Raw genomic sequence first — 27,873 nt, 5'->3', positions numbered from 1 at the left:
TTCATAATATAGCATTTATCACACAAATATATTTACAAATACATGCTTTATTTACAAAATTATTATTATCAAAACATTTCTTCCAACATGTTTGAAATTTTCATATGTGTTTTAAGGAAAAAATCCACTCTATTTAAAATTTTAGTACTAAATTTTAATGTGTGATTAAACCAGTTTCACCAAATGGAAAAGGAAAAAAGAAACATACTGCTGTATTAGGTATGTACTTGTTACTACAAATAATGACAACACATGTCCTATAAGGTGATCATATACATGCTCTCGTTTCACTTCTCAGTCATTGTCAGAACAATTTGGAGCTAAGAAAACCAATGCTTCACTTAAAATATGCCCAAGGGCCCTAAGACAGTATACTCCATACATCATCACATGCATTTGATTAGGAGTCAGTCCATTAATAGTAACAGCCATATCTGAACAACATCCTTCTACTACCAAGTTGGGTTGATTAGTCATTGCCTCCTTAATAAAAAGCCCAACAGATTTGGTATTAAATACATCTTTCCCTTCAGAATCTTCTGCAAACACTGTAGCATATTTCAGGCAGAGTGCTAGCTGCTTATTTTCAGATACCTTCTAAATCATCCCTCCATGTTCAAGGCACTTTTTAGGGACACTTAGAAGGCTATTAAGTCTTTTCATTGATTCCATGCTTAGGACAATTCCTCCTTCCACAGTCATATATTCAATATTTCCAGATAGAAAGGTTGTGATGGATCCCTTTTTAGCAAAAAATAATTTAAGTTTTCAATAATAGCAAATGTTGAGGGGTGTGCAAGAATGAGCCAGATGTACTGGTCTCTGTGTTTATCAAAGGCATATATATTTTCAAGATTTTCTCATCATTAACCACATGTCATTTGTTCCCATGTTAATTGACTTAAACACTTTAACATTTTCAGAAGTGAAGAACTCCACTTTGTCACAGTGTCTGGTATAAATCTCCTTCACTGAAGCCCAAAGACTCACATTTTCGGGTTTTACAAGGATGATACAGTATGCCTGAAAGCTCTTACTGAGCTCCATGCATTCATTCTGTTAAATTTTCAAGATAACTTCATTATTACAACCTCGTAGGTGATGATGCTCATGGCGGTATATTCTATTTCCATAACCAATCTTAACGTGCCCTAGCATAGTGATCAAGGCGCAGAAAATACTTCCCAGCTCACACCTTCACAAATGAACTGCTCAGGAATGATTCCGGTGAGAGAGCGCCGCTGCGCACAGCTTCCCTCTCACATTTGTGCTCCCCTCGGTTATGCTCCAGGTCTGGCTGCTCTAGACGCTGGGCGGTGTCCTCTCTCCTTGGTTTCACAGAGTGGGGAGGGTCAGGAAACTGGCACCGCAAAGGCACTGGCAGCGGGGCTGAGACTCTTGATACAAACTGATGTCATGCTTGAGAAACTAATTCTTGGGGTGGGAAGTTAATGACATTTACTTTAAAAGTGCAACTACATTTCCAAAGAAATTGATGTTTTTATGACAATTGATATTTAAAATCACGAATTGGTACACTCTCTAAAAGGGACCAGATAGTAAATATTTTAGGCCTCCTTGGCAAGACAGTTTCAATCTCACCTACTCAACTCTTCCATCACAGCATAAAAGCAGTCAGACAGAATAGGTAAAGAAATGAGCATGTCTGTGTTCCAATAAAACTTTATTTACAACAGGCAGATGGACAGATTTGACATGCAGGCCCTAGTTTGCCAACCCCTGTCTTAGTTGAAAATTTTGCTCTTCTGTGAATTTATGGTTACCAAAAATTAGAAGCCATGCTTTGTGCAGTTTTCTTTATGGCAGGCAATAGGAGATTGTCGGCTTGTGAATACTTAGGAAGGGAAGTAAATCTGCTTTTGTTGCAAAGCAATTATGAACTGAGCAAGGAAGCTATGAATCAGCCTGTTGTTTCAACATGTGTATGGAGTAGTCTTTAAAGTTAGGCTTCTGTTTGCCCTGGTTGGACTGCTGTACCTCTATCCTGAATCTTATCTTAGTGTGCTTTCTTAAGAAATTCATTTTGACTCCCACAAAAGTACTCACATCCACATATATATACCTCACTCAATAGTGATTTAGTCAGGGGCTCCATTGTTCATTAATTCCAGCATTGCTACATAATTTCTGGGAGAACAAAGTTGAAGCTGCAAGGGAAAAAAATCTGATAAATAGCTTTGTTCTCATGAAACCTACACAACAGAGAATATTTTCCCCAGATGTTAAACACATAATTGCTTTTCCTCAGGTGACCCTTTGTAGAGCAGCTAAAAGATATCACTGACTACCTTTTAAAAGGGTACAAAACACAAAGAGACTAAACCAACTGTAATCTCCTAAATAAAGTTACTATGTCATAGATCATTAGCAATTAGCTATCGAGGAAACTTGTAAATCAACCACAGGGATAAAATGTGTTTCATCATATTATTTTAGTGCTTGTCTACCTCCCTCCTGAAGGTACTTTGAATTCAGAATTTTTATGGTAAAATATAGAAGGAAGAAAGTTGCTATCAGTGACTAGTGGAATCTAATTTAGGTGTGTGTGGACACACACACACACACACACACACACAGAGCCTTCTGACCTCAGGAATGCAAAGTAGCTAGCTGCCTTGGTAAACACACCTCTGAGTCCAGCAGTGGTTTCATGCTCATTGTTTCTGTCTCTTTGATTTATGCTGGAGAAACAATGGGAGCTAGATGTCCACAGCTCTCTGCCAGTAATAGAAATGTGTTTGCTGATGAGTTCAAGCAAGTAACAAAGAGTTGGGGGGAAATAGATTTGACCTTAACAAATTAATATGAACAATAACTTTGCTGCATACACATGTGTAACAGCTGCAGTTACAATTTTGGTTAGAGATACTTTTTCATTTAAAGACCCCAAGTTTTGTTTCCATCTTAAGCTTTTAGGCATAATACACATTTTTAAATATGTGTAGAATAACCCTGGCTGGTGTGGCTCAGTTGGAGCGTTGTCCCATACATAGACCAAAAGGTGGCGAGTCAAATTCCCAGTTGGGGTGCTTATAAAAAGGCAACCAATCAATGTTTTTGTCTCACAGTGATGTTTCTCTCTCTCTCTTTTTCTCTTTCTTTCCCTCATCTCTGTAAAAGCCATGGAGAAATGTCTTCAGGTGAGGATTTAAAATAATTAATTAATTAATTAATTAATTAATTAATTTAAAAAATGTGTAAAATATTACAAACACACATATACGGCTCAGCAGCTAGCTGAGAAGACAATCTCAGATTTATATTCTTAACCCATCTATTTAATGAAGGAAGAAACTAGAGTTTTGACAGTGAGTGATTTGTCCAGTGAGTGGGGCAATGGTGCAAATTCTGTTCTCCTGTTTCTTCACCTATTCACAGTTCTTCTTCAGCCATGTGTCTTTCCTGTTTGTTATCTGTGTCAGGTGGTACATATTAGTGAGGCAGTGCTTTGGGTTATATGCACCCCTTTTGTTGCTAGTTCACCAAGGGGTTCATAACTTACTCTGTATCATCTTGAAGAATAAAACAGAGACCAATGGGTAGAAACTATTATCCTAATTTGTTTCTTTTAACTTGAAAGATTCACATATTTTAAAATAAAATGGTTTTAGTATATTATATGTGTTTGTACAGATGTAATTCAACACATTGTATTAGTTGTTATCCATCTAAATATGTGACAGCAAATCTTCAGAATGAAGTTACCAATTAAGTCACCTGAAGTCACTGATTCCCACTACTCTCCCACATGCTATAAATTGGGACGTTGTAATGTCACAGCACTCACTGATAGCCTGGCAGAATACACAGTCACAGTGCACATTGTTCCAAGGAAAATCACTATTCAATTACAAATAATTGATTTAATTATATACATTACTTTAAATCAGTCTGTTTGTATGAATGCTTTTGCTTTTGGGGATTTCATGGCTTACACTCAAGTCATATGGTTTTCTACCTATATCTACTCTGCAAGTTCCCTTCCTCCTAGAAGCTTTCAATCAGTGTCTGATGCCATATGTGAGGAGTGCCCTGAATTTCTGTAAAGATTCAGACCTAGACTAAAGTGGGTCCACAAATAAATGGAGATGGGTAGTTTGAGTGCCCACCTGTTTAGATGGAGTCATTTTCATTTCATTCCCCAGAGCACATAAGGAAAGACACGGCTCACCTCAAAGCTAAATTTGAATGGGATAGTGGTACTAGAGTGGCCACTAAGGGAAAATCATCATGTAGCAGAGTTCTGGTGCTCCTGAGTGCTGAATATCAAAGGGACCAATGAGTCAACAACTGGCTAGAAGAAAACATTCCAGCCAGGAGGGGTCTTGTAGAGAAGGACAGAGATGGCAAACGAAACCACCTCAATGACAAAATGAACCAAGGTTCTCTTGGCATGGTGTCATTCATTTTCTTCTCATCTTAGCTTTCTCAGTTTTTTGCAGTAATGATACATATAGTCCTTCTTGGGAGTAGGGATCCATTCAAATAAAGAAAAGTAAATCAGTGAAATAGGCCAAATGGAGGCCAAGAACAGAAAGTATTTAAATGAAAACATGTCTCAGGTCAACTCCTAAACTAATTATTATGATGTGTTTCTGCTATTTTCAACTGTTTGGCCTTTGCTTTATTTATTTATTTATCACATTTTATTTTATTTTTAAAGTATATTTTATGGATTATGCTATTGTGGTTTTCCCAATTTCTCCCCATCTATACCCACTCCACCCTGCATCCCCTAACCCTCCAGCCTTGTTTATGTATTAACAAAATTATATTAGGTTATTTCCAAAGAACAGCTAAGTACTTCACAGGAAATATTTGTCCCCTGATGGATCTGGTTGAATCCCCCACATACACCTTCATGGAAATATAGACTCTCAAAATTTGAAAAACATCACAATTTCATTTTTCTTATCACCATCCCAATACTATTTTACGTTATTCGGTACGAAAATTGGGGAGTATATATCATATGCCAGTACCACCGTGGGTATTAGGCATGGAAAGATGAATTTTGCTTCATTTATTGTCTTTGGAGGGTCCTTAGTAAATGGTGGAAGCAAGATTTGTAAACAGAGATACTAAAATTTGAGATGGTAAGTGCTGTCACTGAAATGTCAATCAGATGTTTTCTAAGTTATTGCCCAGTGCTGTTTGTGTGGGCAAAACTTCGCCTTCTTCACGCCACCTTCATCATATTTAACATTTACCTTCTTCTCATTAACCATCAGCCTCTGTCTTCAGGACATTGTGACTGAACATCCATTCACACTGACAAGTTTTGACCTCGTCACTTTGTTTTTCTGTTATACTGAAATAAGGCCCTGATTTTCAATAGGAAAGGAAGTAAGGTTGAGTTTAAACATGAAGCTGTTATTGACCTCTTAGTACCTATGGAGTATGGAAGGGAGAGGCAAAGAATTGCACTAGAATGCCTTGGATTTGTAAGTTTCTAATCTATTTCAGAAGATGTAGTTTATCCTAATAATGAGGTAGCAATGAAACAAGGTTAGTCCATAAGTGCTGGCTAAGTGCTATAGAGAAAAGTGTGCTGATATTCTAAGCACCCTTTTTTTGGAGGGGGGAGCATGTAATTTAAAAAAAAAAAGAATGAGTTCTATAGATAAGACCAACACAGGAAAAAGACCTTTTAAAAATATTCGTTAGTTTTGGTACATTTTGATCTATTTGCCCAATTCAGAAAAAAAGACAACTGGGTAGACTTGATTGCTCTCACTTCACTCTTACGTATTGAGGCTCACAGGTGTGATTAAGTAGAAAGGAATGCAAAATACTATGACTGCTGAGGGACGGACTTTGACTGAATTTGATGGGTTATGATAAAATTACAGGGGAAAGATTAGTTGCCTTGTACAAAGATGTACTCCACTGTGAAACTATGAGTTATGACTGTGATGTAATAAAGTTGACTCTAAGAACAAACATAACCCAAACTTTTACATGGAATTATGTCTCCAACTAAAAAGTCATCAAGGACACTCCCATTTCCCAAAAATAGTTTTAAAGTGGCCTCAGGCCACTTACTAACCACCAGATAAAAGCAATCTTGTTTAGACTCATTATCCTTTTATCCCATTTTTGGAGGTCCCCAAGGTTGCCCAAGCACCTCATGAAGCTCTCCTGTCCACTTTCTTCTGCTGAACTTGAGGCAGATCAGCTTGCCCTCCCTGGAAGTTCACCAGAAGGGGTTCCAACCCTGGGCTCTTGCTCAGAGGATAGCCTTGTGTTTCTCAGGCTCCACCTCCTGTCAGCAAACTTAGCAGCTGCAATGTATTCGTCCTGCACTTTCTGTGAAGCCCTTGGCCTTCTGGCAAGAGGCCTGGCACTTGTGTCATGAATAGCTAGCAAGGTGCCTTCTGAGAGAACCTCTGCTCTGGAAAGTGCTAATGACTGAGAATATGGGGGAAATCCTTATCCAAGAGCCATCTTTTGATCAAGGAGGGGCCCTTGGCCTCAGGAAATCTTTCCTGTTTACGGACTTCTGGGCCTTTGAAAAGCCCTGGCAGGCCGTGTGACCCAGGCTTCTTAGTTTTTACAAAACGGGACCAAACAGGATGAGACAGGATGGAAACTGCATATCATAGGAACTCAGAGGGCAGGAAGTAACAGCATAAGAAGGAATTCTTGATTAAAAGCATAATTGTAAAGGTTTGTGTTGGGTGTGTAGGGGATAATGGCACTAAAACATGTCTAGTTTTTGTATGGGTTTATAATGATAAAGCTATTAGCTGGCCTTTTCTTCAGTGCCGCTTCCCTTGTCACATTATTCTCCACTTCGGAGAAACCTGGAATATTTTTTCTACACAATAAACTCTGTGCTAAATCTATTTGGGAGGAAGGCAATCAAACTTTATTCTATTATTAATATTATTGTTATTCTGTATGTGAAACAGAACCTGGCAGACTTTGTTATCCTGCACAGAATTAATTATTCTACAGTTAATAATTAGGATATTGAAAGTAGGAGAAGTGTGTAAAGGGTAAAGTTACTACTATTCACTATGCTTTTTCTATACTTATTGTTCAAACATGACTCAAGTGTTTGTGCACCTTTGAAAAACATGGCTGAAAAATTAGGCACTACTATGAAAGGAACACTTTTTCTTTAAAACTTTGTGTGTGTATGGTGGAGGCAGTGGAAACTCCACTACTGGAAAGGGGACTCTGCACAAACACCCCTCTAATTTTTCAGTCCCTCTGCAAGCACTGCCCAGCCTGCCTGTGACCTCTAAACCATACCTGCCTGCCAGATCCACACTGCAGGGTAAGCGTGATCATCTGATCCTAGACAGAAGTCAGGAGTAACATGCTTTATAATTATAGTTCTATGCCAACTGCAGACTAAATTGTCATCATCAGATGGCTCCATGTTGCAGAAAATGTGCTGGGACAGGACTCTGCCTTAGCCCCTGTGACTGGCCCCAGCAGGTAATATTTATGGACTGTTTACAAGTTGCGCACATATGGTGTTGTGAAGAGGTCTGTAACTTTTATACGCTGTCATCCAGTTTATTTGTTTTATGAAAACCCCACTACCAAGGTCAGCCTTGTTCTGCCTCCCTCCCTAATATTCAGGCAGAAGGAAAAATTCTTAATGCAATCTCAGGACATAGGAGCTAAACAAACGTATCGAATGTAATGTTCAAATGTTGTGTTCCCCTGACACCCTGTTCATCCCATCCCAACTGCACAGGTAACCCAAGTGAGAAAGGGGTGGCATCTCTTTCTTGTTTGAATGATGCAACATTCATGTTCTGTTGAGTGGAAATGTCTTCCTGCTTCAGACTTGTTTCAAATACACAAAGGAAAGATCAGGGTAGCCACACTGGAAAAGAGTGTAGTCAGCATGGGAGGCCAGGTCAGGCTGTGGGCACACCCTGCTATGGGATGCTCTGGCCTCAGTTGACCCAGACCAGCAGGTAGGAGCACTTCTGAAATCCTCTCCTGGCCCCATCCAAAATGGAGCATCGGAGCTCCCACCTGAGGCAGTGAGTCTTGAACCTGGGACTAGTTCTCCTAACACACAGGAACTTTTTTTTGGACATTGACATACTTTACTTGATGATCCTACTTCCAGGTAGACACACAAAGTATGTAGAGATTTTATTGCTGTTAGGACAATGAAATTAGGGGGAAGTTTTCTTGTCCTTTAGAAAGTTATTGTAAAGTGACATGATTTGGTTATTGGGAGCATTTCCTTACTACAGGTTTGAAAATCCAGCCAAAATGAACACAGGGTGTCACCATGGAAGCAAAGAAAGGAAAGAGACAGGCTGCACCTGGAGGACTGTGAAGTTTCTAGATGTGGTGGAAGTCAAGCAAAGTCTTTTCTCTTTTAAAAAAAATTTAATATATTTTATTGATTATGCCATTACAGTTGTTCCATTTTCCCTCTCTTCATTCTACTCCACCCTGCACACCCCTCCCCCACCATTCTCCCCTTTCGTTTATGTCCATGTGTCTCAAGTTCTTTAGATTCTATATTTCCCATACTATTCTTTCCCTCCCCCTGTCTATTTTCTACCTACTGTCTATGCTACTTATTCTCTGTACCTTCTCCCCCTTCTCTTCCTCCTACTTCCCTGTTGCTAACCCTCCATGTGATCTCCATTTCTATGGCTCTGCTCCTGATCTAGCTGTCCTTTTAGTTTGCTTTTGTTTTAGGTGTGGTTGTTAATAACTGTGAGTTTGCTATCCTTTCACTGTTCATATTTTTTATCTTCTTTTCCTTAGATAAGTCCCTTTAACATTTCATATAATAAGGGCTTGGTGATGATGAACTCCTTTAATTTGACCTTATCTGAGAAGTGCTTTATCTGACCTTCCATTCTAAATGGAAGCTTCGCTGGATAGAGCAATCTTGGATGTAGGTCCTTGCCTTTCATGACTTGGAATACCTCTTTCCAGCCCCTTCTTGCCTGTAAGGTCTCTTTTGCGAAATCCTCTGACAGTCTGGTGGGAACTCCTTTGTAGGTGACTGTCCCCTTATCTCTTGCTGATTCTAGGATTCTCTCCTTCATTTTAATCTTGGCTAATATAATTATGATGTGCCTTGGTGTGTTCCTTCTTGGGTCCAACTTCTTTGGGACTCTCTGAGCTTCCTGGATTTCCTGGAAGTCTATTGCCTTTGCCAGATTGGGGAAATTCTCCTTTATTATTTGTTCAAATAAGTTTTCCACTCATGGATGTTCCTCTTCCCCTTCTGGTACCCCTACAATTCGGATGTTGGAACATTTAAATGATGTCCTGGAGGTTCCTAAGCTTCTCCTCATTTTTTTGAATTCTTGTTTCTTCATTGTTTTCTGTTTGGTCATTTTTTCTTCTTTCTGGTCCACTCCCTTGATTTGAGTCCTAGTTTCCTTTCCATCACTATTGGTTTCCTGTGCATTTCACTTCACTTCAATTAGTTGAGCCTTCATTTGTTCCTCTAATTTGTGACTAAAATCAACCACTTCTGTGAGCATCCTGATCACCGGTGTTTTGAACTATGTATCTGAAAGGTTGGCTACCTCTTGGTCGCTTAGAATTATTGGCTCTGGGGCTTTGAGCTGTTCTTCTTGAGCCATAATGTTTTGGTCTGTTCGTACCTGTTAGGTATGAGGGGTGGAGCCTTAGGTGTTCACCAGGGCAGGGCAACCCTGGTCAATGGGTTGTGACGCTGCATGTGTGGGTGAGGTCAGAGAGGGGCAATGGCATTTGTTCTGCTCTCTTTCAGATTTTGTTCCCCTGTGCTGCTTCCCACAAGCAAATTGGGCCCTTCTGGTGCTGGTTCCTGGGTGTGTGGGTTTGTGTACTCTCCAGGATCCTGTGGGTTTCTCCAACGAACTCTCTGTGAGTCTGGGAGCCTCTCCTGGCACCTCGACCCCGCAAATCTTTCCAATTGTTGCTTTCAGGCTCTAATTCCCATCACTGGGGCCCTAGCCTGAGTGGTCTTTCTCACTGTTCGCTCCTTCACTTGGTTTATCTGCACGCGAATGTGTGACCGTGGTCAGCCAGCCACCTTGCGCCCTCACTGGGTCTGCCTGTTGCCCCCCCCCTTTGCCTGGGATCTGCCAACCGCCACCTGTGCTCCCAGATCGGTCTGACTATCTTTCTTGCCCAACCCTGCTCTGCCACTGACTCTGCCCCTCTTACTGGTCTGACTGAATTGTTTGTTGTTGTAGGACTTCCATAGAGTTCAATTTTCAGTGTTTTAGCTGCGTTTTTGTTACTAAAACTTTGTTGTCTTTAAACTTGGTTGTGCAAGGAGGCACAATGTTCCCACCTACGCCTCCATCTTGGCCAGAAGTCTTATCTCTTGGTAGGAAATAGGAGACAACAAGAAGGTCAGAGCATGAACTTTTTCAGGTGGCTTTTCCAAGTTACACAGGTGACCTTTTCCCTTTTCACCAATTCTCTTTAGGGTAGTAGAGAGCATTTAATGACTCAGGGTTCATATATGAAAAACTGGGAGGACCAGTGAGTCCCCTAAATTTCCACAGTTCCTCTCAAGGCAACCAGGATCTCTTTCTCTCAGGGATTCTCAATCAAGCACATGCCTTGGAGTCAATTGCCTGCAGCAATTTTTAAAAAAACACCTATACCTTTCCGGCCTCGGATATCCCAAACTAAGATCCTGGGGATAGTGCTCAGACAAGAATCAGAGACAATTCTATGAGCAGAATGGACTGAGACCCCTTGTCACAGCACTCAGGCCTCAGACCCTTAGGATTCTGTGCTAGGCCAGGGCTGCAAGGCTAATGAGCATGAGGAAGGGTGGTCCTGAAGGAGGAGGAGCACAGCTTGGTTTGGAGGGCTACAGCTTTGTTTTATCCTTCCGAAAAATTTTAGCATGATCCAAAGATTCTTAACTTCAGGTCAGGAAGACCCAGAGCCAGCTACTTCCTCTGTGACCTTGGGCAATAAAACCTAATTAAGCCTCATTTCTATCAACTACAAAGTGGACCTAAAAATAGTACCTCATGTGGTTATTGGAGTATAAATTGAGACTATGCAGGGAAAGTGCATAGTAAAGTCCCTGGCACAGGTAAATGCTCATGAAGAGCAGGCAGTAGCACTAATAATAGCAGTGGTAGCACTTTGATTAGTGGGAAGAATGTGGAATTTATATGTTCAGGCAACATTTCAGTCAAGAACTATAATAATAACAGCAACAATTCATATGATATCTATTGGTGCCTAGTGGTGTGTGCATATATAATCTTTAATCCTCACAAGCACACTGCAAAATATTATCTCCATTTTACAAAAGAGGAAATGAAGTATGGAAAGGTTAAAAGATCTGCGTAAGACTATAGGACTCAAAGTGGCAGAAGGAAGAGAAGCCAAGTCCCTATGATGCCCAGCCAATCCTCAACTATGGGACCTGTGTCTCTGACCAGGGAAACAAGACCCCAGAGTTCCTGTCTGCATAACTGGCACTATTGTGATTATTTCCTGAGCAGCAAATGGAAAGCATTTGGGATTTCGGAGATTAGGCACTTACATAGGTTGGCCCTTTGGCGTCCAGGTTGAAAATCTCTGCAGCATTTCTTGGTAATGAGAGCCTGTAAAGAATGGACCAAGGTCTGCACAGAAGGGTGGGGCTGGCTGTATACGGGGCAGTGCTCTAGGTTCAGTGAGGCAGAGGCCCACCTTCACCCCTGATTGCTGGGCAGGTGAGACCCGTTCACCCAGGGTAGAAATAAACTAATGTGACTTTCACATGCTGCTACTGACCCGCCCATGCTGACAATAGGCTCTCTTGCAAGTTCCCTTCACCAGTTTTAAAACTATTTCCTGGAAATCCCAATATCTTGAAAATCTGCTTGACCCCATAAAAACATGTATTTAATGCCTGGCAAAATGAATAAGATTTATGGAATAACTGAATTTCACATGTGAACTGAAGTTGGTAAGCATATTACTAACAGGAAAATGCAGTTCCCATTTTCTGAGCATAATGTGATTTCTAGGAAGTTTTTCTTAGAGCAGCATTCAGGAATCCTATTTTTTGTGGCCTGGAAGCCACATCCCATCTGACTGCAGGATCCCAGGAAATCACCAGAAATTGCACTTTTGTTTTTCCTTTCTTTCTCTGTGTACTCAGGGCCTGTATAATTTAGGGCAGGTTAATCCCACCTTTAAACCCAACAAGGAATACTTTGCCCACATGGGGTGTAAGGTAAGAAGTAAAATTTGCAGAAACCCAGCAATAATCCAGAATTCTTATTTATATTTCATCTAGATCTAAAACACTGAGAAATTCATAGCAATGGCCTTAAGAACATCCTTAGAGAAAAATGTTAACTCATGAGTTACAAATGAAATATTTACCCTTTGAAAGCGTGCTGCTTTTTTAAATAAGACACACAGACTGGCTGGAACTAGATTTTTCATAAATTATACCCATCACTCCAGACAGCAGTGTTTAGTGTTCAATTGGTATTACAAATTGTGTGGACTTACAATTTGTGATTTATAATCAATTTGTAGCATATTTGAAGTTGTGCTGAATGAAAGATTTTTTTAAATTGGATTATTAGGACTAAAATAGTAATCCTATCTGGACTCTAGTGGCCTGGTGCCTTCCAGGGAATTCAATGACTTGCCTAAAGTAATCTCATTGTGCAGCCCTTCCCACCCCTCCAGCTCTAGATTAAGAAGGGGATCTTGTGCCACCCCAGGGGCAGTTATTTCTTCAGATCATCCCTCCACAGCTTTCCTGTCTGCATCCAGGCTGACTGAGGGAACCAGAAACATCTCGTCCTTCTCATTAAAGAACAAGCTGGTTCTGAGATTTCCAGATGGTTCAGGCTGGCTTTGGTGTTTTTCTCTCAATCAGTATTAAGAGAAAAAAGAGAGCCTTTTATCATAAGTCCACTTAAAGTAACCAAAAGGAAAAGGAGACTGAAGAGTTCCAGAACAATCAAAATTACTAGTGAGATCAGTGAACCAGGAGACAGCCTGCCTTCAAATAGATCTTCCTGTCTGGCTCTGGGTTCCTGTCCTGAGGACAGGGCTGAAAGAAAAGATATCTGTTTCTCAGACTTAAAGGAATATACCCCTTTAAAAAAATATTCCAATGGACCTTTGGTATTCAAAATTATTCCTATTACAATTGTGCTTATTATATAGCTACCAAAAATTATTTATATATTTTTATGCTTTGTGTTTCCATTGAATAAATAAAACAATGCAAATATACACATTAATCCCAACATAACTACAAAACCAAAACACTCTAATAACAACATCAATTCATTGTGATGAATGATGGCATTTGATAGAAACAAAATTCCAGTTATTGGGTAACATAATCACAGTATGATGTGTTTGCAATTTTATGCTTTACTTGTGATTAACTTGATTTTTCTGAGTGTCAGCATGATGGACAACTCTTTTAGCCATTGCCACTGTTTGCTGGTTTCACATTTTTTAAATTATTTAATTGATTTTAGCCACTGGTGGCTTAAATTAATGATAGATTAATTTAATGTTGTATTCCAAAAATATCATGTTGAAAAACCTCCCTTTTAAGGAAAAGTTCTTCACTGCATATGTATGTCTAGAGTTGCTAATAGTGAACTCCTGCTTATTAGTTTCCCAATGACTAGACCATGGTGTCAGCTACCAGCATGCCAGTTCCTTAGATTCAGGTGATGATTTGCCTCCCCTACTTTTTGTGTGTGTTTGAATGACTGGGAAACATTTGTCCACATAGGCAGCCACACTTTCATATGGTCTTCACTTGGCACTCACTTAACCAGAAACACAGGAACATGTGTGGCTATCTTGGTCACATTGCAGTTCTTTAAAGGCTAATTATCAAAATAAAAAAACAAATTTAAAATTCTTTGGTAACTGTGTGACATTGAAGAGAATGAACACCTTGAGATACATTGTCCACATCTGAGGTGTTAGACTGATATGTTAGAGGAGATATCAGGCTGGTCAGAGGCACTGGGCTAAGATCAAAAGTCATGATAAAAGCATTGCACAAGTCCACTACTTATGAACCTTAGCGACCTTGGGCAGTCCTCTTGGGTTGTAGACAAAGGAAGTAACTGTTCAGTGGAGTTTGATTGAGACCTCCACCCTCCCAATTCCTTGGCCAAGGCTGTATTCATTCCTCCTGCCTGCTTCAGCCCACAGTTGACTTGGGCAGTTTAGCAGATTGGTAGCATGGCACTCAGGAAGTGGTACTTGTTTCATGTTATTGTTATTGCTCAGATACAAATTGGAGATAGGAAGCTTCACTTATATAGGGTAAACCTTCAGGAATTCACAAGAATGGCATAACACTTCTTTTCCTCCCCATTAATTTTCAAATGTTTTTTTCTTCTGGATCCTTGTTTCTGCCAGCACAGTAACTAGAAATGGGTTTTGAAGCATTATTATGTAAAAAAAAAATCAAGCCCCAGAAAGAGGAGTGACTACACATTAGTAGGAAGTCAGATGCCACATTTGACTTTTTGTTACATTCTCCCATGCTAAGGGCTTAGCCCCCAAACTAACACTCAACAAAGCATTGGGAAATGTCGGAATATCACCACTACATAAAACTGCACATATGCATACAAATCAGTAAGTGATCAACATCTTATACTGATAGAAACACACTGATTTTAACTTGAGTTTACAGACCCCACTTTGATTTTATATAAAGAAGTTCAACTTAGTTGAACTTGCTCACACATAGTATTTTCCAAAGGCAACATAAAATAAAGAATACATTTAATTGGCATTAGCAAGTTCTTTGTCTTCTGAAGAAATAACATTATCCATGCTGCAACTGTGATAGATAAATGAATGTATATTATGTATGGCCAAGTGAAATTTATCCGTTCACATGGGGATGCAAACACTGGTAAGTTCACAGTATGGTAAGAGTGTCACATCTTCATTATGGGAATCAGCTGTTTTGAGAATTTTTTGTGGATTTGGAGTTTGTGTGTACTGTTAGCAGTGTCAAGCATTCTTCCTTCAAAAAATAATCAATATATTTTCTGTTTCTTTCCCTTGGTGGATATTGAGTGACTATAATTTAATACAGAAAGCACTGAATTTTAAAGAGGGAACCCAGGGTCCAGTCCTGACTGGACTTAGTAAGTGATGTGACGTGTAGCAGTTCACATCACTTACTAAGGCCTCTGTCTCATTACCTGGAACAGTTTGGGGACAGAGAAACTGCCCTCCAAATTTCCTCTGTACTTCTTGTTCATAGTGGTTTTCCTTGTTTCCAGCACAATGAAATGAATTGTATGTGATTATACACCATCACCATTGTAAAAATGCAATAGCCCAAGCAGGTTGTAAAATTTTAAGTAAGCATGCTGTTTTTGTTTTCCTCTGCACTGGATGCCAAGATAGCTACTGAAGATGTTAGAATTATAGTTTATTGGTCCAAACCCATTTCAGGGAAGGAAAAGCCTGGAAAAAGTCCCTGTCCAGATTAATGTGTTAAAGTTAAGCTTTATAAATGTTTCTTATCTTGTCTAAAAAGAAATAGTCTGCATGCTCTGGGATAAAAATAGATCGTTATTTAAGTACATGTGCAAATTTACATTTAAATAAACTGAAGAAAAGAAGAAGAAATTGTCTGAAATTAAAATAAGTCAGATTGGAAACATCTTAAATTTTCTTTAAAATAGTAGTTGTGGAATTCAGGAATAATTTATTCAGGAAGCTCTGGAATTTCTTTCCTTGCTGGGTTTAAAAAGCAGGACAGACACACATCTTCTCATCAGCCTGAACTGGATTAGGTTGTACACATGAACTCAACAACCTTGGTCAAGCCCTTCAATGTGATGACTTCCACTCAAATGCTCAGATGACTGTTGAAGATCAGTGTCAAAGTCAGCAGAGTGGCACATAGAAAACTTACTTTCTGCTTTTATTTGCAATGAAACATTAACTAAGTGCATTAAAATACTTGAAATTCATAATTTTAGTGAAGATTTTTAAAATCGCTTTGCTTAAAGTTCAAATATATGCTAGAAATATGAGTGCCCACCATTGTAGATTTCTGTTTTTCTAGAAAAATTAGGAAAGTAGTAAATATATGAGAAGGTTTGCTTTCTGAACTGATAAAAGCGGAAAACATGTTTAAGAAATCTGTGGGAAAAAACTAGATAAGGAGTCTGAAGACCTGCATCTTTTGATGCTAAAACACTACAATTTTTGGAAACTCCATCTCTCCATCTTAGTTTCTATATTATTAAAAAAAAAAGGAGAGAGAGGCAAGCTGGTGGAGGAGTAAATGAAAGCCATATTAACCCCCTCCCAGGACCAATCTGGACTTACAACTAAATTGTGGAGAAATCATCTAGAACAAACAACTGGACAATAGCAAGATAGAAGCCTTATAACCTTGGACAGACAGAAAAATCAGCTTCAGCACTGACTGACTAGTAAGCAGTGCAGTGGAGACTTGAGAAAGCTGGCTGGGCACCCACAGGTGGCAGCACTGGTGGGATAATTAAGCATCCAGTTGGATCTCCCAGAAAAGAATGGAGGTCTAAACCCTAAGCCAGGTTACCCAGCCTGGAGCACCAGAGCATAAAAAGTACACAAATAACCATAGCAAAAAGCTGTCTGCCAGGACAACTGGAGATGCAAAGAATTGTTTAAAGGGCCAATGCACAAAATTTCATTTGTAACCACTTACCTGGAGCTCCAGCAAAGGTAGGAGCAGAGTGGGCTAGAGATGCCTGAGGAGACACTGCAGACAAAATCATTAGGGAGAGATCTGAGAGAACAGACACCTGGAACACAGTGCTGAGTCATCCCCCATAGGGCAGCAGCCATCCTGCTCAGGCAGACCACTTCCCTCCAAGCAGCAGCAGCCTGAAGGGGAAAATATAGCACCAACCCCAGGAGAGATTCTGCCCCAACCTAAAGGGCTTAAGCCTCATTGCTGAGTGCAGAGTGACTAGATTAACAATTGATAGAGATAGCCACACACCGTAGATCCCTGGCAGTCTTGGAGAAGGCCTTAAGGTCAGACAGGTTCAACATCTGACATCACCAGAGGTGAATCCAGAAAGAAAAAACAGTAGTAAATACTACAGGCTACTGAGATGAAGTCAACTGTGGTCTTCCCTGTGATTAGCGATGTTTTCTTTTCCACATAGCTTTTTAACATTTATTTCTTGTCCAGCGAGTTTGTGCATATTAAGTTACAAGAATATATACTATAGATTACTTCTCTCCTTTCTTCTAATAGTCTTCATATCCTTATACCTTTATTAATACTGGTACATTTGCTGTTGACAGTGGGATTGCAGGGGAGAGATATTTTTGCAAATGTGGGTTTGTTCCCTGTGCTTTGTGGTTTTCTTCTGGAAGCACGTGAACAACAGAATACAAAATGTGATGGTGGGAGTGACTCTCAGCCAACCAGCTGGAGGGAAGGACCCACCAGAACAACCCAACAACAATCAAAACCCAAGTACATCCAGAAAGCCAACATAAATGGCATAAAGGGCATTCCAAGAGCATCAAATTAAAAAGATCAAGGAGTCTGCACCACTGAAACTCACAGGTCTCCTACTATAGAAGTTCACACCGCAAAGACAGGGAGTCAAATCAGATTAATTTAAGAAGCCAAAGGAAACAGGAAGAATCTCAAAAACAGTGGGAAGACAAAGGAACAATCCCCAAATGAAAGGAAAAGAGGAATCCTCAAAAGAATGCTAAATGAAATAGAGGCAAGTCAACTATCAGATATTGAGTTCAAAACAATGGTTATAAGGAACCTCAATGACCTTACAGAGAATTACTAAAAACTACAGGGAAACTGTTAGGAACTTACTACAAACTATATCAACATGAAAAAGGAAATAGAAACCATCAAGAGCCAAGAGGAAATGAAGAATACAATTTCTGAATTGAAAAAACACAGTAGAAGGAATCAAAAGCAGGCTCGATAAAACAAAGGATCAAATCAGTGACCTGAAAGACAAGTTAGAAAAAAAACACCCAGAAAGAGAAAAAAAAAAAAGGATAAGACACTCAGAAAGAATGAAGAGGTGTTAAGGGAACTGCAGGACAACATGAAACATAATAATATCCTTATAATAGGGATAGCAGAAAGAGAAGAAGAAGAAGAGCAAGGGATAGAACACCTATTTGAAAAAGTACTGATGGAAAACTTCCCTAATTTGATGAGAGAAAAAGTCACACAAATCCAGGAAATACAGAGAGTCCCAATCAACAGGAACCCAAAGAGGCCCACTTCAAGACACATCATAATTAAAATGGCAAAATTCCAAGACAAAGAAAGAATCTTAAAGGCAGCAAGGGAGAAACAGGAAGTAACATACCAGGGAGCCCCGATGAGGTTAGCAGCTGAGTTCTCAATGGAAACACTCCAAGTGAGAAAAATGGCAAGAAATACCCCAAATAATGAAAAGCAAAGGCCTGCAACCAAGATGACTTTATCCAGCAAGGTTCTCAATTAAAATGGAAAGTGAAATAAGGAGTTTCCAAGACAAAAGAAAGCTCAAAGAATACACCTCCACCAAATCAGCACTGCAAGAGATGCTAAAGGGACTGCTTTAAGAAAAGGAAAACAGTGACAGAGAGATAAAGACAGCTATGCAGGAAGTAAAATATCAATGAATAATATCTATGAATAAAAGCTTTAAATGTAAATGGATTAAATGTTTCAATCAAAGGACATAGGGTAACTGAATGGATAGGAAAACATAATCTGCACATATGCTGCCTACAAGAGATCCACCTCATAATAAAAGACCTACACAGACTGGGTAGGGAAAACATATTTTAAGCAAATGGACAGGAAAAATAAAAACAGGAATAGCAATACACATAACAGACAAGTTGGACTTCAAAACAAAGGCCATAAAAAGAGGCACCAAAAAAAAAAAGAGGCACCCCCCCCAAAAAAAAAGAGGCACAGAAGGACATATCATAATACTCCAGGGAAGAATCCATCAAGAAGATATAAACATTATAAACATGTATGCACCCAACATAGGAGCACCCAAGTATTAAAGAAAATCTCAGAGGACTTCAAGAAAAATATAGACAGCAACAAACTTATACTAGGGGGTTTTAACACCCACTGTCAAAAATGGATAGATCTTCCAAACAAAATATCAACAAGGATGTTGCAGCATTGAACAATGCCCTAGACCTAATCTACTAAACTTATATATATATATAGAACCTTTTACCCTAAAGAAACAAAATACACATTCTTTTCAAATGCACATGGAACATTTTCAAAGATAGACTACATAATAGGACACAAAACAAGCCTCAAGAAATTAAAAAAAATTGAAATCATATCAAGCATTTTCTTGGATCATAAGGGCCTGAAACTAGAAACAAACCTCAAGGACAAAACTTAACAACACTAAAAAATCCATAGAGATTGAATAGCACACTATTAAACAATGAATGGGTTAATAATGAAATCAATTAAGAAATCAAAAAGTTTATAGAAACAAATGAAAATGAATTCACAAGAGTCAAAAACTTACGGAACACAGTAAAGCAGTCCTGAGAGTGAGTTCATAGCAATACAGGTGTACCTAAACAAGATAGAAACATTTCAAATAGGCAATCTATAAGAACTGGAGGAACAACAACAAAGACAGCCCTGAGCAAGAAGAAAGAAATAATGAAGATCAGAGTACAATTAAATGACATAGAGATTGAAAGAACAATTTTAAGAATCAATAAATCCAGGAGCAGGTTCTTTGAAAAGATAAACAAAAGCAACAGGCCTTTAAGCAGTCTTATCAATAAAAAAGAGAAAGGACTTAAATAAACAAAATCAGAAATGAAAGAGGAGAGATTACAACTGATAACACAGAAATACAAATAATTCTAAGAAATTACCATGAACAACTACATGCCAAGAAATTTGAAAACCTGGGTAAAATGGACAAATTTCTACAAAAATATAACCTTACAAAACTGAATGAAGAAGAAGCAGAAAGCCTGAATAGGCCAATAACAGCTGACAAAATCAAAGCAGTAACCAAAAAACCACACACACAAAAGCCCTGGACCTAATGGTTTTACAGGATAATTCTATAAAGCATTTAAGGAAGAGCTATCCTTCTCAGATTATTCCAAAAAATCAAAGAAGAGGGATGACTCCCAAACTCTTTTTATGAAGCCAGCATTATCCTAATCCCAAAACTAGATAACGACATGACAAAGAAAGAAAACTACAGGCCAATATCCTTGATGAACATAGACACTAAAATTCTCAACGAAAAAATTGGCAAACTGCATCCAGCAATATTAAAAAGATCATACACCAAGATCAAGTGTGATTCATCCTAGGGATGCAAGAATGGTTCAATATTGGCAAATCAATCAATGTATTACATCATATAAACAAAAGCAAAGACAAAAATCACATGATCATATCAATGAAAAAGCATTTGATAAGGTACAGCACTCATTCATGATAAAAACACTCAGCAAAGTGGGAGAACAAGGAGCATACCTCAAAATAATAAAGGCCAGATATGAGAAACCTACAGCCAACATCATACTCAATAGGCAAAAACTAAAAGCTTTCCAACTAAGATCAGGATCAATACAAGGATGTCTGCTTTCACCACTTCTATTCAAATAGTATTGGCAGTCCTACTCATAGTGATCAGACAAGAAAAAGAAATAAACAGCATCCAAATTGGAAAGGAGGAAGCAAAACTGTCATTGTTTGCAGATGACATAATAGTGTACAAAAAAAATCCAATAGACTCCCCCCAAAAACTACTCATCCTAATAAGTGAATTTGGCAAAACAGCAGGAAACAAAAACAATATTCAGAAATAGAAGGTGTTTTTGTACACCAAAAGTAAAATATCAGAAACAGAAATCAGGAAGAAAAATCCTATTTGCTATAGGAGTGTGAAAAATAAAGTACATAGTAATAAGCCTAATTAAGAAGGTAAAAAACCTGTGCTCAGACAACTACACAACACTGATGAAGGAAATTAAATAAGACACAAGCAAATGGAAACATGTACTATGTTCACTGATTGGAAGAATTAACATAATCAAAATGTCTATACTGCCTAAAGCAATTTATAGACTCAACACAATCCCTATTAAAATACCAATGACATATTTCACAGATATAGAACAAACATTTCAGAAATTTACATGGAACCATAAATAACCCTGAATAGCCACAGCCATTTTGAGAAAGAAGAACAAAGTAGGAGGGATCACAATACCTGATTTCAAACTATATTACAAGGCCACAGTAATCAAAACAATCTGGTACTGGAACAAGAAAAGACACATAGATCAATGAAAAAGAATAGAGAGCCCAGAAATAAACCCAAGTCTCAATGATCAATTAATATTTCACAAAGGGGGCAGAAGAATAAAATGGAGTAAAAGTAGCTCTTCAACAAATGGTGTTGGGAGATGTGGAGAGCTATATGCAAAAAAACGAAACTTGGCCATCAAATTACACCATACACAAAAATAAATTCAAGGTAGATAAAAGACTTAAACATAGGTTATGACACCATAAAACTCTTGGAGGAGAATATAGGCAGGAAAATCTTAGATATTCCAAGCAGCAATATTTTTACCACTATTTCTCCCAGAGCAAGGGGCATAAAGGAAAGAATAAATAAATGGGACCTCATCAAATTAAAAAGCTTCTGCATGGCTAAAGAGAACAGTATTAAAATGAAAAGAGAAGCAACTATATGGGAAAACATATTTGCCAATGATACTCTGGACAAGGGTCTGATCTCCAATATATATAAGGAACTCACATGAATCCACTCCAGGAAGACAAGCAATCCAGTTAAAGAAAATGGGTGAAGGACCTGAACAGATACTTCTCCAAGAAGGACATATAGAGCACCCAGAGACATATGAAAGGATGCTCAACATCACTAGCCATCAGAGAGATGCAAATTAAAACCACAAGGAAATCCCACTTCATAACAGTCAGAATAATTATAACCAAATTAACAAACAACGAGTGCTGGCAAGGTTGTGGAGAAAAGAAAACCCTAGTGCGCTATTGGTGGGAATGCAGACTGATGCAGCTACTATGGAAAACAATGTGAGATTTTCTCAGAAAAATAAAAATGGAAATGGAATTGTCTTTTAACCCAGCAATTCCACTGCTGGGATTATACCCTAAGAGCCCTGAAATACCAATCTAAAAGAACCTATGCACCCCAATGTTCATAGCAGCACAATTCACAATAGCCAAGTGGTGGAAGCAACCTAGGTGCCCATAAGTAAATGAATGGATCAAAAAATTATGGTATATTTACACAATGGAATACTACACAGCAGAAAGAAAGGGAGAACTCCTACCCTTTGGGACAGTATGGATGGAACTGGAGAGCATTATGCTAAGGGAAATAAACCAGGAGGTGAAAGACAAATACCATATGATCTCATGTATAAGTGGAACCTAATCAACAAAACAAACAAGCAAGCAAAATATAACCAAGGACACTGAAATTAAGAACAAACTGAAAAGTGACCAGAGGGGAGGTGGGAAGGGATAATGGGGGGAAAGAGGGAAGGGTTGTCAGGAACATGTACAAAGGACACATGGACAAAGTCAAAGGGGTTTAGGATTAAGGGTAAGAGGTGAGGATGACTGTGGTGGCATGGAAGTGGTGGGGGAAAATGGAGACAGCTGTACTCGAAAAAAATAGCACAATAAAAATTATTTTAAAAGTAGATTGAACATATATGCTATTGTGTGTATATATGATGTACACTTATAATATATAACTCTTCTAAATTTTGATCCCATTTAATTGATTCTCTTTTTCCAGGAAACACATTATAACCCATGTTTTAAATGCTGATTATAAATGATTTTGCAAGGTATTTGACTTTTTGTAGAATTCATGCCAACACTTTCTCTTTAGAGAGCACATTTTGAACTCTACTAAATTTTTTACTGCTTTCTAGGTTTCTAGAGCACAGTTCTTCTGTTTGGTGACACTCTATGGTTGCTGTTGTTCATAGATTTCTGGAAAATTCCTGTCTCCGGATGACAGTGGCTTTCTTTTTTCTTGTCCTCAAGCAACACATGATGGAAGAAATATGTGTATGTTTCTGTTCTTGAGAGGCAGAGCTGCCTCAACCATAAAATTCTTAACCCTCTCCTTTAATCCAAATGCAATGAATCACAAAGTGTGAACCATGGACTGCACAGCAGTGGCATTGTGGGAGTTAAATTAATGTTGAGAACCAGATTGCATTAGTTACACCTGGGATCTTAATTTATGCCAACAAAAATGTCAGGCCAGCCTACCAAGATGCCTGGTTCTCATTGCCCAGATATTAGCTGAAAATTTGAACTTAGCAGTTTTATGGTTATGTTTGTATCTAAAAAGCAGGCAGATTTTAAAAGCCCTGAGTAAAAGTTGTTTTTGGTGGAGACCTATGGCATGACTATAAAAATACCCAATCATTTTTCTCCTCCTGGAAGTGCTATTGGCAGAAGAGGGTTTGGCATTTAATTCATAACCTGCACGCACTAAACTCTATAGTAGCAAAGCACACACAGAGCCACAGGAAAGAGATCAAGAAAGCATTAAAAATGTCAGGCCACAAGACCATGTTTAAATTATTAGGTGTGATGCCATCTTGCATTTAACAATGGCCCAGCGCACCTTGTGCCGCAGACCAGCCACAGCAGGGTCCAGGGATTCCCAAAGGTGGGTAAGGAGTTGGCGATGGGTAACAGACGACAACACTCCTCAAAGGACAGTGAAGCTCTGTTCCGTTTATTGCAAGTACAAGCAGGTTTTTATATTTTCATTTTAGGTAGTGATTAACATTTGCAGTATAGCATGATCAGTTAAGCAGAAAAATCAATACAAATATAACCAGGAAAAATATGAAAGTTCCCATAGATTCAGTTATAATAAATGAAGATTATTTTGACCAGGAGAGCCATAAATCAGACAATTAAAAATAGCTGTATGTACAGAATTTAAATATCTTATTATATATTAAAATGTCTCAGAATTTGTCATGGGGCAAAAGGATACACTAGATTGAGTAGAGATAATAGGAAATTTATTATAAGGCCTTTGTGATGTCTAACTTAGCTATCTATCCTTTTCTGTCTAAAATGTTTCTCTGTGTACTATAAACTGACTCTCCAGTAACTGTTTCTACATGTGTAATTTGTAATAGTTAACCAGCCCTTTTTAAATTTCTTTGCCTGTCCATTTGATATATATTCTTATTAAAGATAAAGGAGGGGCTGTTACTCCAATAACTTTTAAACATTCAGGGACTATTTCATTAGAGGGAACTTTGTTTTCTGGTCAAGAAATTATTTTGTACAACTTCATAGGAATTATGCGAATCAATGAACCTGAAATATAAGTGTCTAACAATCCCACCACCTTCTGATTATCAAAACAAATATGTAAGGAGAGATAGACAGGAAATCTAGCCACAGTTGCCTCTGCCTTGCAGATGCATCTCAACTGTACTGACCATATCCCTGGGCTGTGGGTAGGGGTCTATATAGTTTTTACTTGTTTTCTTGGAAGACCCTTTGTGTCTGTGGGTAAGGAACAGTAGTGGGAAAGTCTTTCTAGTCTGTTCTTCCAATCCCTCAACTGTTGGCAGCACAACCTGTGTTTGCAACAACAACCTGGTTCTTTATTAACTGGCCTTAACTGTTGATTTAAGAGATCTAACTTGTTTTTCTTATTTCTGGTACACCATGACAGTCCTGATCGCTTTAAGTTGCTCAAACCAGGGTAATTTATACAACCTGACATGTTTTTCCTTATGGTTAACAATTATAGTACCCTGGCTGTTGTACTCGCCTGTATAAGGGAGAGGGGAATCTGTGGAGATTTTTCCATCCTTTCAGGCAGTTTCATGGGGAATACTAATGTTTTCCCCTGAACTGTTCCCTCCTCTTGGGTGACTTTCACAGGAATAAGTAAGTGCAGTACAATGTCCATACTCAGTAGCAAGAGTAAAATAATTAAAATAAAATAGCCAATTGTTAATCCATTTTGGATGCCACATTCTCCTCCGGGTAGACGAATTCCTTGAACTCAAATCCTCCATGCCTGGACCTTGTCGGACAACATGGTTGGAAGAGGACTTGGCAACCTTGAGGCCACACTTTCTCCCCACTTGATCTATTTTGATGGGTTATTGCAGTCTGTACTGAAATTGAATTTCAGTTTGTTTCAATAGCATTTTGCAGTAAATAGGAGTGACTCTGATATCTCATTTGTGAATCATAATGTAATAATCAGAGGTAATTGAAGAATGCACAGCCTAATGAGACTTGTGACATGTTTTTAAACAAGTATTGACTGATAGGAAACTAATTGACAAAAACTGGAAATTGGACTCCTCTGAGAAGGCATGCACAGAATACAGGATCTGTGCAATTGAACCAAGTTTGACTTTAAAAAATGGTTTGTTCAAGTTTCTTTACCTTCCCAGAAGGAGTTTGGGTACAAGTTACTGACAGGCAAGGTTGCAATCCAAAAACTAGGGCTGATCATCTGATGATTGGAGTTAATCATTTGTCAGTCCTGTGGTTTGGATTAACCAGGTCAGCATCCCCTTCCTTTTTGTAAAGGAATGCACAAAATCAACTACAAATACAACATTTTGTGTAAATTAACACAGATGGAGATTCTTTTTATTTTGTAAATTAATCTTCCCTGAACAGATAAGATGTAAACTTCTGTATTTATGCTCACACTTATGTGAATATATGTACGTATTGACATATTCCATGTAGACATTACATACATCCTTACTTGCAAAGTGCCTGTTGGACTTATATTCTATTTTAATGCAGGTTGCATACTAAAAAGAAAAAATGCAAGAACAAAACTTGTAATTTACCTCTGTAAGCTCATAAAAGAGAGATTATTGGAACAGGGCATGCTGTCCTCCTTGGCTCTGGATTTAAAGCCCAGCAAAAAGCATTCGAGGATAAGAATTTGAAATTCAAATGGTGGAAAAAAGTCTAAGATATTGGCTTCCACAGATACTGACCTTAAGCAGACATGGCTGTGAGTTTTCTGTTCATGCACTGAAGATGAAAGAATGGATCATGTACAGTGCATGCAGACTGGTGGGAAGATGAAGCCTGAGAAACCTCTGATGCATGTCCTATAATTGGAGAAAGTGGGAGATGGTGATGGTGCAAGGAGGGAACATACGGGAAGAAAGTAATTCATAGCTTCATTAGGCAAAACTCAACCATTTGCACATGTTTCTAACACACACTGATGTCAGTTGTATTAAGACTTTGTGAAACAAATTTTTTTAAAGATAATGAATTGCAGCTCTTCAACATACAATTCAAAAAGTCTAAATGTCACTCTTCTCCAGCATTACTAGGGATTTCAGAAAAGTAGAGATCTAAATATTTATTTTTTTCTTTTTTAAATGCTATTTACTTATTTTTAGAGAGAAGAGAAGGGAGGGAGGAAGAGAGGGAGAGAAACAGCAATGTGTGGTTGCACCCACTACTGAGGACCTGACCTGCAACCCAGTCATGTGCCCTGACTGGGAATGGACCTGGCGACCCTTGGGTTATCAGGCCAGCACTCAATCCACTGAGCCACACCAGCCAGGGCTAAATATTTTATTTTTCTAAATAGAAATCTTGGAGACATCCACCTGTGGAAACTGAAACAGATCAAATTGACATAAGCACACAGGGATTCATAGACATAACACCCACTATCACTACTAGGAGTTAGGTACCTAAATCCCAGAGTGCCTAGATGAGACTGTGCTTCTAAGTGTTTGGTGTGCCCTTTTGAAGAGATATTGTTGTCATGCTTGTTATTTTAATCAGGTTTAATGTAATTGGAACAAAAACAGAACATCCAGTGCCTCAAGTTTTCCCAAAAGTGATTTATGTGATATTTAGGAAAATACTTCTGAAAGTGTAAGACATTTTCTTTTAGAACTATTTATTAAGAAACTTAGAACTTTCCATTTAAATGTTGTTAAAATGGGAATATAATGGGACTACCTGAATTATGGGATGTTTATTCTAGTTTTTTTTCTTGTTCATTCATTTTTTCAATAAGCATGAACTTATTTCCAAGGAAACAGTTCTGTTTCTGTTTCTCGGAAAAATCTAAGATAAATATTATTCTACCTAAAAAAATATAAGCTTATCAGGGAAGTAAGTAGGGATAGCAACACCTAAAAAATAATTCCAATGTGACAATGGGCAAATTTATAATTATTTGATTCATACTGGCTAAGGATTTCATAAATTCAAGTGGAAAAAACATTTACAGGTGATTAAATAGTAAATATAAATATAAATGAAGCTTCACAGAACAAATGAACCTTGAATTGGGCTTTGGAATAATGGAATTTGGATCAGCAAAAATATGAAAAGAGGAACTTCTAGGAAAGAGATTTGTTCATAACAACTCTGTGCAATTAAACTCAGTTGTCCCTGACCTTCAGAAGAGCTACTACTATTCCAGTAATGGTTCCTGGACAGAGACTTGGAGCCGAGACCACAGGACTAGCCAAGGAATGGCTCTATCAAGTATTTCCCTTAAAATGAAAACACTGCAGCATCCCTGGACATGTATTTGACCTCCAAATCATTCTTTTTAATTTCCTTTTTACACTGCAATTTATCTACTGGACATGATCTTTTATCTGTTTTTTCTTTTTTTAAGGCCAAGACCAAAATTCATTTCAACCAGATTTAAACACTGTTTTAAAAAGCCCAGGTTAGAGTTAAAAAGAAACATATCATGTTGTTTGTGGTCCCAGGAGAGCCTGGGTATACACCTACCTCGAATATTTCTGAAGCTGTGACTGAACAGACAT

General features: G+C 38.4%; 1 protein-coding gene and 1 pseudogene across 5 annotated transcripts in view; one reads left to right on the top strand and one right to left on the bottom strand.

Annotated features, from left to right (window-relative positions):
- Positions 1-27,873, top strand: part of NRP1 (neuropilin 1) — a 199,200-nt gene that overhangs the window by 28,933 nt on the left and 142,394 nt on the right. The window lies entirely within an intron of this gene.
- Positions 295-27,873, bottom strand: LOC119035899 (C1GALT1-specific chaperone 1-like; annotated as a pseudogene).

The sequence above is a fragment of the Artibeus jamaicensis genome, unplaced genomic scaffold, assembly GCF_021234435.1.
Source record: "Artibeus jamaicensis isolate MK-2021 breed Jamaican fruit bat unplaced genomic scaffold, CSHL_Jam_final contig_515, whole genome shotgun sequence".
NCBI lineage: Eukaryota > Metazoa > Chordata > Mammalia > Chiroptera > Phyllostomidae > Artibeus > Artibeus jamaicensis.
The sequence above is the reverse complement of the archived record's forward strand: the minus strand, read 5'-3'. Positions and strand labels throughout refer to the sequence as shown.